The sequence below is a fragment of the Petaurus breviceps genome, unplaced genomic scaffold (assembly GCF_028583685.1).
Source record: "Petaurus breviceps papuanus isolate PSGF00001 unplaced genomic scaffold, PetGlider_PUasm1.0 41, whole genome shotgun sequence".
NCBI lineage: Eukaryota > Metazoa > Chordata > Mammalia > Diprotodontia > Petauridae > Petaurus > Petaurus breviceps.
In genome coordinates, this window is record NW_027186320.1 from 8556100 (window position 1) to 8570848 (window position 14749).

General features: G+C 33.2%; 1 protein-coding gene across 2 annotated transcripts in view; it reads left to right on the forward strand.

Annotated features, from left to right (window-relative positions):
- Window positions 1-14749, forward strand: part of LOC138171080 (cadherin-10) — a 313231-nt gene that overhangs the window by 22158 nt on the left and 276324 nt on the right. The window contains exon 2 of one of the 2 annotated variants that reach the window (XM_069100488.1): window positions 9396-9484. The exons of the other annotated variant lie outside the window; for it this stretch is intronic. The gene's annotated coding sequence lies outside the window, so the exon portion shown is untranslated. The remainder of the gene's footprint in view (window positions 1-9395; window positions 9485-14749) is intronic. 2 annotated transcript variants of the gene reach the window in all.

Genomic DNA, 14749 nt, shown 5'->3' on the forward strand with positions numbered 1-14749 from the left:
CTCAAGTGAAAAGCATTGTCATTCTCAGTGCATTACAGTTAGACTTTTTTATTCCTAATTTCAATCCAAGGCTTTTGCAACCTATCGAACATAAAACTGAATAATTTTCCAATATCTCAGTTCTTTGTTCAAAATAATTTTCATCCTTTCCTTTGTTTTAACAATGTTGAAGAATACATCAAAACATTTGAATACATATTTATTTTGCTCAAAACAAGTTGGAAAACAGAGTTACTGATGAGGCATGCCTCACAATAGGTTCAGCAGGAACTCTGATTTTATCTAAGACCAGAAAGCCTGTGATTCAGTCTTGAAAGAATTCAGCTCAAGCCAAATTGGAGTCAGAGTTGTAAAAGTTTATTTTACGCTTTACAGCGGGCAAGGGTTATTAGGCTGTACAGTGGGAAAGAGTCCTTTATGGGACCTGCAACCTTAAAAGGTTAGAATTAAGATTTTTATAGGAGAATCCATAGTAGAACCCATGCCAATTATTCTAACTAGGTGATTAAGGGTGGGATTAGGGAGGAGTTAATGCGGGGTCCATGTGTAAAGGAACATGCATTTTTTATGTAACTGCGTAGGCATATTGCCCATGATTCACTGGGAAAAAGCCCAAGGGGGGGCTACCTGGAGCTGTGGTTTTAGCCTTGAAATGTAACTAAGTCAGCTAGCGGTCAAGGGCTGATGGAGAAGTGCCCAGTCTGCCACCTATCAGTGTCATGTTTGACAAGATTGATGTCTGGGAACCAAGGCTAAGGAGTTAACCCAGAGATAGGGTCCTGAAGGATTCATTGAGGTAGCCAAGGAGTCAACCTAGAGATAGGGTACTGAAGGATTCATGGGGGCAGCGGGACACTATACAAAGGGGAGATAATACTTGCCTAAGCTGGAATGTTTATAGATACTTTTATGAAGGATTCATAGGAATAATTTGTTATTTTTCCAAGCTGAGAGTTGTTGCTGGGCATAATTATTGCTCTGAAGCTAGGGGCGGGGGGGAGGGGGAAGAGAAGGGTCATAGTTAATGCTCTGAGACTGGGGGGAGGTGTAGTGTGATTTTACATACTGGTTTTACAGACTGATGTTACAAAGTGGTATTACAAACTGATATTACAAACATAAATCCCAAACACCCCATCATTACCTTTAGTTTTTAGGTAGATATATATTTAATTAGTGCTCCTCCCACATTCTTACATTTTAGGGTGGTGAAGGGATTTTTAAAATCCTGTTATATAGGTAACACCTCTTATCAAGCCAATTAATCATTTTCATAATATAAATATCATACTATATTACACATTGCCCATAAATATCAGGTTATTCACTGAATCATGAATTCTCTGGCAATATTTACCTATCATAATACTTTTTATGTAAAAAGCTCTAAACTATATTTTCAATGCCTATTTCACAATGCCTTTTTTCTAATAACATTTAACAAAAAATATTAAAAATTTAAATTATGGACATAGATTACATAATGTTCTTAACTGTAAAATATTAAAAGCTTTAATGAACTAGAGGAAGCTTCAGACAGTATTAGTGTATATAGGCAGCTAAGTGCCTCATTGGATAGAGGGGAATCAGGAAGAAACAAGTTTGAATTAGGACTCAGTCACCTATCTGTGTGACACTGGGCAAATAACTTAATGTCCCTCTGCAACAGTGTCCTATATATTGAACAGTGTTCAATAGGGATAGTAATAGCACTTATGGCACAGGATAAAATGAGATAACATTTGTAAAGCTATTAACACAGTATCTGATGTATAATAGGTGTTTAATAATTAATTGACTGTATTGTCTCCTAATTATATGTATCTAAAGATAGACATACAAATATACACACATACACACATACTTAAGATGCATTGAATAGAGATTTTCAGTATCATTAACAATTGTTTTTTGTTTTGTTTTTTCTTACTCTTTGTTCCACCCTTTTGCTTGTGACAGTTTTGTTTTTGGACTTCACGTAAAACATTGCTGATATTTCTCTTAAACTCTTATCATGTACTATATAAGGGCTAGGATACAAGGCAGAAGCCATATAAGACAGAATTTAGAGGTGTTTTATATTTGTTTGTTGAACTTGAATTCAGCTACAAACTGAATTCTCTGTAGTAAAAATTGAATGATATTATATAGATATAGCAGAAATTGATGCAATTTGTAGCCCTACTCTGCTCCCTTGAGATTAAACTATTACAAATGAGAGGATCAAACAATCAATAAACATTTATTAAGCATGTACTATGTGCCCTCCATTGGCTTTAAGCATGCAAAAATAGGTGAAAAACAGTCTCTGTACTCAAGGAGCTTACAATGTTAGGCAGGAGATAACATCCAAAGAAATATATGTAAAGCAAGTTATATACAGATGAATAGGCAGTGTTTAACAAAGGGAAGGCCTCATAGGATTTGGGAAAGTTTCCTCTAGAAGGTGGGAATTTAGTTGGGGCTTAAGAGAAGGTAGAGGGGTCAGTAGTTGGAGAAGAGGGAAAGCATTCTAAACATGGGTGACCTCTAGAGACAATGTCCAAGGTCTAGAGAGGGGACCCTCTTGTTTGCTCACCTGTTAAATGGAGAAGGAAATGGCAAACTATTCCAGTATCTTTGCCTAGAAAATTCCAAGTGCTGTCAAGAAAAGTCTGACACAACTTAAACAACTGAATTAAAGAAATGTGTGTATGTGTGTGTGTTTTTGTGTGTATCCAAAAGCACCAGTTAGTACCTTTTAAATTAGTTTAATACCCTCCTAATATATCTTCTCTCAGATTCTCACTACTAGAATATAACTTTCACTGTTATAAAGAATTTCCAAATAAGGAAACTCCCTCTACCAATGCCCAACAGCATATTCTTTGCTACTCATAGATTCAGGAAACTGTTTATGGAATTTGTAGGTCAATTCACTTATTTGTAATAACACAACTCGTTAAGTCTGAGGTAGCACTTGAACTCCAGCTCTGTCATGGCTCAGGACAGCTCAGAACACTACACCACTCCCTCTGTGTTTACTTTTTCAGTCACCACTAACCCAAGGTCCTATTTCAGAACCTTTATGTTATCTTTTACTCTTGGTTCTTTCTCATTTTTTCATATCCATTTAAGTTATAAAGTCTTCTCTATTGCACTTCCAGAACCTTTCTCGTATCTACTCTCTCTTTTGTAGCACCAGTGTTAACCACCTTAATGAGAGACAACATCATGTAATAATAAAGTGTGGGAGTTGGAATCAGGACGCCTAGCTCAAGTTGTGCTTTGGACTAGATACATGATCATGAGCAATTTAGTCAATTTCTCTATCCCCCAGATAATTCAGTAAGACTATAAATTGTAGACATGTTGCCATGTGTTGATGAAGGAAGTCTCCCCAAAACAAAGTATCCAAAACAGCCCAATCAGGCACCCAAACGCCTACTAAGTAAACTTCTAAATACCTTGCCTATTATTCAAGGAACTACATTTTGATGCTACCATAACTGTGCAAATTTTTGCCTATTACATCTCTCTTTGTTACATTCCATGCACACTGCTCTCTTTTTCTAAACCTTGAGCATGCCCTGTGCTTATGGGCCTTTACATACATGATTCATTGTACTTGTAATGTCTCACACACCCTCTTACTTTGCTGAATTCCTAACATTTTATTAAAGCCAATTTTTGAGGTATTTCATTTTAGAATGAGAACTGGAAAACACTAGTGGGTAAAAGATAGGAGATCAATTGGACTAAATGACTTTGGGGGTGTTTTCTAACTCCTTAGTTATATAGCTTTACCCTAATCCCCAGCATCAATAAAGAACTTTCCGCCTAAACCTGTATAGCACTTTGTTTAATACAGTCCATATATACACTAATCAATTAACATTAAGTTAACTATGTCAGCAACCTCCTCTAATAAATTGTAAACTGGATGAGAATAGAGATTAAGTCTTTCCTAAACTTTGCAATCCCCCGTTATGTGGAACAAGGCTCTGCATACTGAATATGTTCAGTCAACATTTGTTAAATTAGATTTGTTGAATAAATACATGTTATATCCTTGTAAATAAGGATGCAAAAATGGCTTTTACTACTTCTTATTTCCAAATATTTCTTTTCCATAATGGTGTGGAAGTTTTTTCAGAGCTGATGTAAAAAGAAACTTCCTTTATTACTAGACACTACTCTTCAGAGAATATAAAAACATAGGTGTAAATTATATATTTATATATGTATTATTTTTTTCATTTCCATCACTGGCTTAGTTGAAAGTTATGTGATAAAACACATGCTCTAAGACAAATCTTTCAAAAGAAAGATATATGGTTATTTAAAACATGGCTGAAATCCAAATGAATTCAACATTCTTCATTATATTCAATTTATTTACTTCTGAAAGGCAATTTTCCTTTTTTTTAGGTAGGATATATAATAACTGGACATCTGCTTTTTTAGCATGTATTTTTCCCATTCCAGAATGAAATGTTGTGTAAAAGCTATACCGTCAGCTCTTTAACCTCCACTCTTAGGAAAATGCTATACATGCCCATGCATTTTCTCATTTTTACTTAAATCTCTATTCACAGATTTTTGAATAGATTGAAAATGGATGATTTAAGTGTTAAAATTGTCATTTACAATTAAAAAAAATAACCCACTTTTACAATTGCATATTATTCTGGCAGTGTCCTTTTAAGATTCATTAAAGATATTACCTATCTGCACATTGTCTCTGTAAATTCTTACTTTTTTGTATTACTGCAATTTTGGTAGCACTTGATCTTTGCAGACTGCTTTATTCTCACTCACAGTACAATTTTCTGCAAAGAGAGATATTAGTCATAAGCCCTGTAATTCTTCTGGATAATTAGCAATACTTCTTCGTCTCAACTAAGATGTTACTGTGTAGAAGAAAGGCAAGGCGAGTCGGTGCTCCTGCTTTAACCGAAGCAATACATTTCTTGCTTTTCATATGCCTTGTAGTCTAGGGGTACCCTTGTGGTTAAGGTTTTTCACATATTGACATATTGAGCATAGTTTTCTGTGCCAGGAATAGGGTACCTTACTAGGCTTTTTCATCTCTCTGGGTCTCAGTTACTCCTATGTAAAATGATGTAATTGGTGAACTAAAGGATCCATATAAAGATTCTACAATGTTTTGCAAAAAAAAATTACATATTATATACACAAACATATTTAATCATCACTGACTAAATTTTGCACTAGAAGGAAAATTGCAGTTAATCTAGTATAATCTTTTTATTTTACACATGAGAGAAATGAGAATTGTGCCTGAGAGAAGTTAAATGACTTGTCCAATGCCACATTTTTAATTAGTGATAGTTGGGATTTGAATTTAGATCTTATTAGTCTAAAACAGTACTCCTTACATTGCAATCTCAATAATAATTTTCATAAAACATTTTCCTTTCCAGATATAAAGTAAAGATTTTTAGAGAGACATGTATTTAGGGTTGCATAGCTTTTGTCAAATAATATTTTCAACTATTTTGGGGACCTCATAATGATATATTTGTGAGGGCTGTTGTTTCCCTGGAATACAGGATACAGTAGCATGTCTATCTGGATAAACTATCAGCTTCATCAGAATCACCATTTATATCAACAAACATTAATAGCTGCATAAGTTCATACATTTGCTCAGAAGCATCAGGAAAAGTAAAATGTGGCAAATCCAAAGCTCATTTTCTGCACTTTCCTGGAGATTTTTCTATTTTTTTTTTTGTCCAAGAAACACCCGTTATCATTAGAACCTGTGTAGCTGGGATTAGATAAAAGGACTTACAAAGAAAGTATTTCAGAGTTAGGGGTAAATTTAATGGTCATCTAGTTCAATGGTTATGTAAATAGGAATGTTTTATATAACATTACTGACAAGTTTCTACCAGACCTCTCTTGAAAACATACAGTAATAGGTAACCTGCTATGTACTAAGCACTGTACAAACATTACCTAATTCTACCCTCTCATAAACCTAGGGAAGTAGGTGTTATTATTGTGTCTGTTTTACAGATGAGGAAAATAAGGCAAACAGTAGTTAAGTGACTCATCCAGGGACAAATAGTTAGTAAGTTTATGAAGAAAGATATGAATACAGGTCATTTTGATTGCAGGAGCCATGTTCTAGCCACCACACTATTTATCCAGCTATATGTAGCCTACTTTATGAATCGTCCCATCGCACTTTTGAACGTATTTGTTTAAAGGCTTTTATTAATATAGATGTGAAACCTGTTTTCAATAATTTCTAAAAATAGTCCCTAGGTCTACATTCTAAGGATAAATAAAATAAAATGAACTGTAATGCAGTTGGACTTAGAATCAAAAGATCTGGGTTTGAATCTTGCCTCAGATTATTACTAATTAAATAGCAACAAGCATGCTATTTAACTTCCCAGAGCCTCCATTTAAGTAGGAAAGAGTAAGTGATAAGTTTAATGCCTATTTACTGGCTTGTTTTGAGGAAAGCATTTTGCAAAATTTAAAGAGCTATATAAACATGATCCTGGTGCAAAAGCATTGTTGTCAGAAGACATGGTTGTTAGTTCCTTCTCTGACATTGACAACCTTTGTAATATTGAACAAATCATATAATCTCATGTATCTGGTAAATGATGGTGTTGGACTAGATAACCTTTTGATATCTCCTTGAGTTCAACATTTGTGATTCTATGAAATGGTATTCCATATAACAGACCTTCCAGTTACTGAGAAGAGAACTAGCATGTCCCTGCTAAGTGGTATCAGTATAAATCCCAGCTTTTTCTAATGGGTTTTCATATGGAAGTTGGCTATGTTATTGAAGACCCCAATTATTGCTCTATGTTGTCTCTGTGACATATTTGTTTTGTAACTTGCTTCTAGAATTTACAATTTCACTCATCATCAGTTTCAACTTTAATTGAGTTTTGTTCAGATTCACACGACCACATTTCTGCTCTAGTCAAGACTAAGTTTATTCATTTCTACTCAGAAATATATAATACTAATATTAGTGCTACTTGACCACCCCTTGTCTGTAAACTAGTCCTTGCCATATTCATAGTGGCAACTCAAAAATACATCAGTTATACTTGAGAGGTCCTATTTTCTCTTTGCTTTAAAATGTTAGTTCAGTTTGTTTATTTTGTATATTATACATAACTGTTTATTCAGACCATGAATATTCTGTTCTTATGGCATCTGACTTTGAATTTCCATTCAATTTTCTGACTCCCCGTCCAATTTCACTCTAAAGTTCTCTGGCTCAAATCTGCAGGGCTACAAGCAAATGAATTATTTTAAACTTCATTGGATATATGCTACTTCATGGCTAAAAGTCCATCAATTATGAATCTAGGAATCACACACTAATCCCAAAATAAAAATTTCATTCTCACACATCAATTTGTTGAAAAGTTATCTATTTCCCACATCCTTCCTTTTCCCCAAATCCTTAAGGTCTACCCGAGACAAGATAAAAATATCTGTGCTACCAAAGTCTTTATTTTCCTGTCCAATATATTTTAATTCAATCAGCAGAATACGAAAGCGGAAGCATAACATAGTACATTTCATTCATTCATTTGTTCATTCCTATATATACTAGTTTCAATTACACTTTTAACTCAGGTAATGATACATTCAAATAACTTTCTGTCTCCTCCTGTCAGAACCAAGAATAACTGGGTTCAAGTTCTACCTCTGATATAAACATTCTGTGTGGTCCTAGACAAATCACTCAACCTCTCAGTTCTCTTAGTCTAGAAAAATTTAAGACTATTAGTTTCAAAGAAATCTTGCACTGAATTGGTGGAGGCAGTTTCTTTATGCAGGAATTCCCTATATCAGTGAAATCACAAGTCCATAATCTATCCTGATCAGCAGCATACTTGGGCATTTGTAGATGGCTCCAAGTTATTGCCACTGTTGATACAGACCAAAAAGAGACCATATATTCCATCCATGGCTACCCCTGACTCTACCAACTAGTCGCTTTGTCTTCTGTTGGTTTGATATGAGGGATGGAGGGAGATACAAATGTCTTGAGTACCTGACCAACCAATGTAGATATCTGGGTTTGATGACAGTCAGTCCATACCAACACAAGCTATTTCACTGGTTATCAATAATTGTAGGATGCTGTCATGAGTTATGACCTCCTCTTAGAATGTGGGCTCCTTGAAAGCCAGAAGTGTCATATTTTTCTTTTTGCATCCCTGTTACATATCATAGTATTTTGTACATAGTAAAAGTTTAATAAATTTCCTTTTTACTCATTCATTTGTTCCTTCCTATCTAAACTAGTTTCAATCTCAGAATATTAATTCAGCTAGTGATATATCCAAGTGACTTGTTATATATTATGTTGGCAGGGAGACCTCGACTGGAAGATGAAACTAAAAAATAGTTTTCTATAAACCTTCAAAAGTTGAAACAAATTGTCTAGAGCTAGTCAGTTAGGTAAAATTGATTGCTACTTTATGAGATTTATATATTTAGCATGTGCTTCTTCTAACTGTCAAAGTAATTTATGTCTGAAATGCAAACAGATGGGACCAGGCTCACATATGAAGCAGTGGCAATAAGAAGAGGGAAAAACAACCTCAACAATTGTTCAACTTTACCTTTGCAGCAATATACAACTTACATGTTCAGAGCCAAATACCTGTAGTAATTCTAAGCAACATATAAAGGTCAGCAAAGCACAGTTTTTAGAACACATATGGCCTTTCATGACAGATGAGTTACAGATAGAAAAAACCTACTAGACAATTGCGATTTAATTCAAATGTGGTGTTAGGGTGTAGATCTATAATCATTAGCCTGACCGAAAGGGAAAACTGTTTCTCAAAAGAAAATCCCAGTTACTTGTTACATTATCTTAATCACCTTCTCTCTCTTTAACTTGATCCACCCACACCTTCAAGATCCAGATTGACATAAGATCTTGAACAAAGGAGGAGCTTAATCAACATGTTGAGTTAAAAGCTAAAGTAAAATCTGAATTGAAAAATATCTTTGACAGTTTCTGTTAGAATTTTTATTGCTTTGACTCTTAAGGAAAAAATATATACACTGCTTTACATGAACACACATACATGCTTGCATATATCCGTAAAGCTTTTTGTTTTATTGTATTCTGTAATGTATATGCATATAGAAATATTGAAATAATAAATTTAACTATTAGACTGTATTTTTATTTGTATTATACAAAACGTTATTAGTAGGAAGAAAAGGGGAAAACACATTTAACAGTTTTTGATATGCCATTGGGAAAGCTGTTATTTTACAGCACAAACAAAAGGATTTAAGATTAAGGAGGATAAAGTATGTACATATTTTAATACAAAAAACAGATAGAAAAATACTATGCTTACTCATTTATATTTAAATTCTAGGAACTACCAGAGAGTTTAATGGATTTGTTTTATATTAAATTCAACATTTTATACAAATTACTGGAAGGAAAGAAGCAAGATGTTTGAAGGTAATATTTTGTAAATGCATCATTTAACTATTTTTCTGGATATTTATGATTATATATGTATGTTGTTATAATCTTTCAAAATCAATATCTTTCATAAAAATGATTAAAAGCAATTTCCTTTCTAAATGTCATTACCAAGTAAAAATAGGGAAAATAAGCCTAGAAAAATGTTTCTTTTCCTCAAATCCCACATTATATAAGATTTCTTAATACTGATAATATAGTGTCTCCTCTGCTCAGTAAAGTAATTGATAATGTGAGAATAGACACACTCTCAAAAGTGTTATATTAAATAACATAAATAAATATGGAAGCATCCATGAATGTGACGGTTATTTCAGAGTTCTAAAAGATAACTTGAATCTCTTAACCTCTTAATAAAGGGAGGGTGGAAGAATAATTATCTCTGTACAATTAAGTTGATCTATTCCAATTATCAAGTACTGGAGTGAATATTATAAGAAAAAGACTATGCTAGGTAAAGTTTTAGGTGCTATTCCAATATAACTTTCAAAAAGAATACTAAATTAGCATATTATCTAAAATGAGGAAAAGGTAAATAAAAACACTAATAATATAGAAAGCATGATTAAAAGACACAGGAGTTGTCAAGACAACAACTGATAATAGCAGTAAAAAGGATGTTTGGAAAATGTTCTACCCCCTATAAGGGCAAACTGAAAATATTCTGTTTTCTTTCCTAAGAACAATAAATGAATGAGCATTTATAGTACACCTACTATGGACCAGGCAAATACTTCATCAAGTACTGGGAATAAATATAAAAATCAAACTATCAAGAAGCTTACATTCTGTCTGGGGAAACCTGTATATAAATAGGTATACAAAGAATATATCCATATATGCATAATTACTGTATGCACACATTCAAAATAAGTGAAATACATCTTTGGGAGAGAAGTCACTATTATTGAATGGAGTAGGGAGGGATCAAGAAAGGTTTCATGCAGTAAGTCGAGTTGAAACTAAGTCTTGAAGGAAAGGGAATTCTGAGAGACCAACGAAAGTATGTATTCCAGGCTTAGACAGCAGGTACAACAAAAAAAAGGTGCAAAGATTTGGGGATGGGTAATGAAATGTCAGGCATGAGAAAGAGCAAGAAAGAAATCTGGCTGCACTACAGAGAATAGGAAAAGGAAAAAAAAGCACATAAGTTTTGAAAGGTGGATTGGTACCAAATTATAAGGAATTTAAATGCTTAAAATGTATCATAATTCCAGTCATTTATTTTTATAGGTGAGGGGGGCTGACCATGAGGAAATCAGGATAAAGAAGTATCAGTTAGGGGTGGCTGGGGGGCGCAGTGAATAGAATACTGGCCCTGGAATCAGAATGGTATGAGTTCGAATGTGGCCTCAGACACTTGACACTTACTAGCCATGTGACCTTGGCCAAGTCACTTAACCCCAATTGCCCTGCCTTCCCCCCTCCAAAAAAAAGCAAAAATAAAAAATCATTTAAGTACTACAAACCAACTCAAAACCTATGTTTCACCAATGACTCCTTTTGCATATTGACAGCAGAAATTCTATTCATCATAGAATAACAAAATATCACAATTAAAATAAAGCTCAGGAATTATCTATTCTAACTATATCAGAACAAGGATGGCCTCTATATGTGACCTTTGTTTAAAATCCTTCAATGATCTCAGTTCAAGTACCCCTGATTTAACTTTGAAACTTTGATCAAATTATAAGGAGATCAATAATTGCTATTTTTCAGTCTTTGCCACTTTTTGTTTCTGAATAAGTACAATGTGACTCATTGACTTAGTAGTAATTTACAATTGAAAACATTCTATAGGAGTTCTGATACAGTATTTTTAAGGTGGTTCATTGTCTGTTTATTGCATTGAAGTGATTTGATTTGGCATCAATAGAATTCCACTTAAATCATTTAGATTCCACTTTTGAATTTCATAGCAAATGGGCATACTCTCCATGTTTACATCTGACATGATCTTCATTATTTGGCCTTCCATATAGTATGAGTTGAATTTTACAAAACAGAATGTTCACGTACCACCTCTTTGAAATTCTGCCACCTAGAAAAAATTGTTTTGCCATTGTGAAAGATCACTAAGTTTAAGAAGTTTATTTTGTTTTATGTGATCTTATACTGAAACCAGCACTTTAAGCAAGTGGTTAGTGAACTGGGAGCAGGGTACTTGGTCTGCTACTTCTCTTTCCCCTCATTTGACTTCCATTCCTTATTTATGGATTAATTTATGCTGAAATTAAATTGTAATTTATGAAGTTCATTGAGACATGTTGTGGTTTCATTGTTAATGAAAAGGCAATTTTCTCTAGTCACATAATACTCTGAAGCTTATTCCACATACTTTTTATGATCTCCAATAGATATTTGACAACCAATTAATTTGCTTAATTAATATAAAATAATATACATGCTACACATTCTATCTAGGTCGAACATTTTACAATCCTAATTGCTATACTGAACAGTTGGAACAAGTAATTTCTTTGGAATTACCTAAAATCACATCAAGTACATTTGAAAGAAATTATTGGGAACATGAAAATCTTCTTCGAAAACTTTGCTAAAAATTTAATTTCATATTACACTAATCTTTATACCTATCATTATGACTTGGGAGAAAGCAAAGATGCTAGCAGCTAAGAGGGTCAGAGTAGAGGATTTCAGTTGATATTAGAAGGAAATTAGGGATTTTTTGAGGCAAAGATTAGAAAGAACTAAGTTCCAAGTAAAAAGGACAACCTATGTAAAGAATACAAGTAGAAAGGTGGTAAACTATTAGGTGAGTAACTGAAATAAGTACAATTTGGCTCTTTGCTAAAGTGCATGATAATGAGTGATACATAATAAACAGGAAAATTAAGTAGGAACTAGATTGTAAAGGACTTCGAATGCAAAAGAGAGATGCTATATATTAGAAAAAAATAGATCCCTTTATCAGTACTGGTTTAATATTCCAAACAGGACACTGGCCTTTTTTTCCCACAAGCTCTCATAAAAAAAAATATGTGTATATATATATATATATATATATATATATATATATATATATATATATATATATATATATATATATATATATATATATGAGTTAGAACCAAAGGGAGAAGAAGAATCATCTTTTTCAGCCCCCTGATTTTACACAAGAAAAAATTCAGATCAATATACAAAAGGTTAAGTGAACTGTCCAAAATTGTGTATGTGGAGTCATTAGTAGAGACATGATTAGAAACTCGGTGTTATTCCTTTTTCTCTACCATATGTTTTTTGCACCTATGGGAAATATATTGAAATATTAGGGCAGGCAAGTACACAGCAACTAAAATGTACTCCTGGGGAGATGGCTAGAATAATTTACAAGTCTAAATGTTGAAATATGGGGTAGCATAGACATGCTTATAGTTGCTCTGCTCCTGTGGAGGGAAAACACATTATCTCCATTCTTTGAAAACTTGCAAATTTTATTGAAACTCATGTAAGTCTTTGGATTAGAGAAGCAGTTTCTTTATAACTTAAAATGGTAAAAATATTTATTCAAATTGTATCCACTAAATGAAATGTAGTATAACTCATAAAAACAATGTGAACAAGTAATATGGCAAAAAAATAAAAGATGTCCATTTTTTATTATATTTGAAGAAACCACTGAATTATTTCCTTGGATGACCATTCCAGTTTATTTAAATGGATATTTTGTCTAAGACTAAATAGCTCTAGCACCTTTAACAATAAATGCCCTTTCAAAGGAAGAAGTCATTTCCAATAGTTTCTTCTTGAAGATGGTTAGATGATTGTTTAAAGCAAATTAATCATCTAATAATTATTAATCTGATTGGATGGATAATTAAAATTACTTAACAGCTATTTTCTAAATAAGCCACTGGTTATGGGGGGAAACTATCATTTTAATAGACCAATGGTAGATATGAGATATCATATCAGAGTTACATGATTTTATTCTATTTGTGGTGAGATATAAATGAATGAGCATTTAATAAGCACTTACTATGGACCAAACTATAGATACAAACAAAAAAGCAAACCTAATCCCTAGCCTTAAAAAACTTACTTTTTTTGTCAAATTTGTTTATTTTTAGTTTTCAACATTCATTTCCACAAGATTTTGAGTTACAATTTTTTTCTCCCCATCTTTCCCCTACCCCCATGCCAAAAGAGCAATCCTACTGAATACCCCTTCCCCCAATCTGCTCTCTCTTATATCCTCTCATATATATATATATATATATATATATATATATATATATAATCATATGCCCCCTCAGATTCTCTAGTGGGGAAAGATGGATTCCTATACCCCAGGGTTTGTGTATCTTATTTCCCAGTTGTATGTAAATATAAATATATACATATATATATATATACATATATTTAACATTAGATTTTAAAACTTTGATTTATAGATTCTTTCCCTTCTTCCCTTGTCACCCACCCCTACTGGGAGGAGAAGCAATTCAATATAGGTTATATATGCTTATTTATGCAAAACATTTCCATAGTAGATATTGTGAAAGAATGATTATATTTCCCCTCATCCTATTCCATACCCCATTTATTTTATTTTCTATTTTGATCCTGTCCCTTTTCAAAAGTGTGTGCTTCTAACTACCTCTCCCAGTCTTCTCTCCCTTCTATCATCCTATCGTCCCCTTCCCCGCTACTTTCCAATAGGGTAAGATACCCAATTTGGTGTGTATGTTATTCCCTTCTTAAGCCAAATTCAATGAGAGTAAGGTTGAACCACTCCCTTTTGCTTTCCTGTTCTTCCCCTCCATTATAACAATTTTCTCTTGCCTCTTTTATATGAAGTAATTTACCCTATCATATCTCTCCCTATCTCTTCTCATTATATTCCTCTCACCTCATAATTTTATTTTTAGATATCATCACCTCCAATTCAACTCATTCTGTGCATGCTGTTCATGTATACATGTACACATATACACACATATGAATTTATATGAACATACATCCTCTTATGTAAACACACATGTATGTGTATATACATGTAGGTATACATATATACATGTATGTATACATATTGTGATAGTAATGGAATATAACTAATCTCCATTTGAGAAGAGGGGCTTTGTGGTGGACTAAATGATGGTACAGCCTAGGGGTGGAGTAGTATTTAGAACAGGGACTTTGTAATTGATTGAATGAATGGAAGGTCCTGGGGTGGGGTAGTACTTGGAGATTATTTAATCACATTTAGTAAATGCT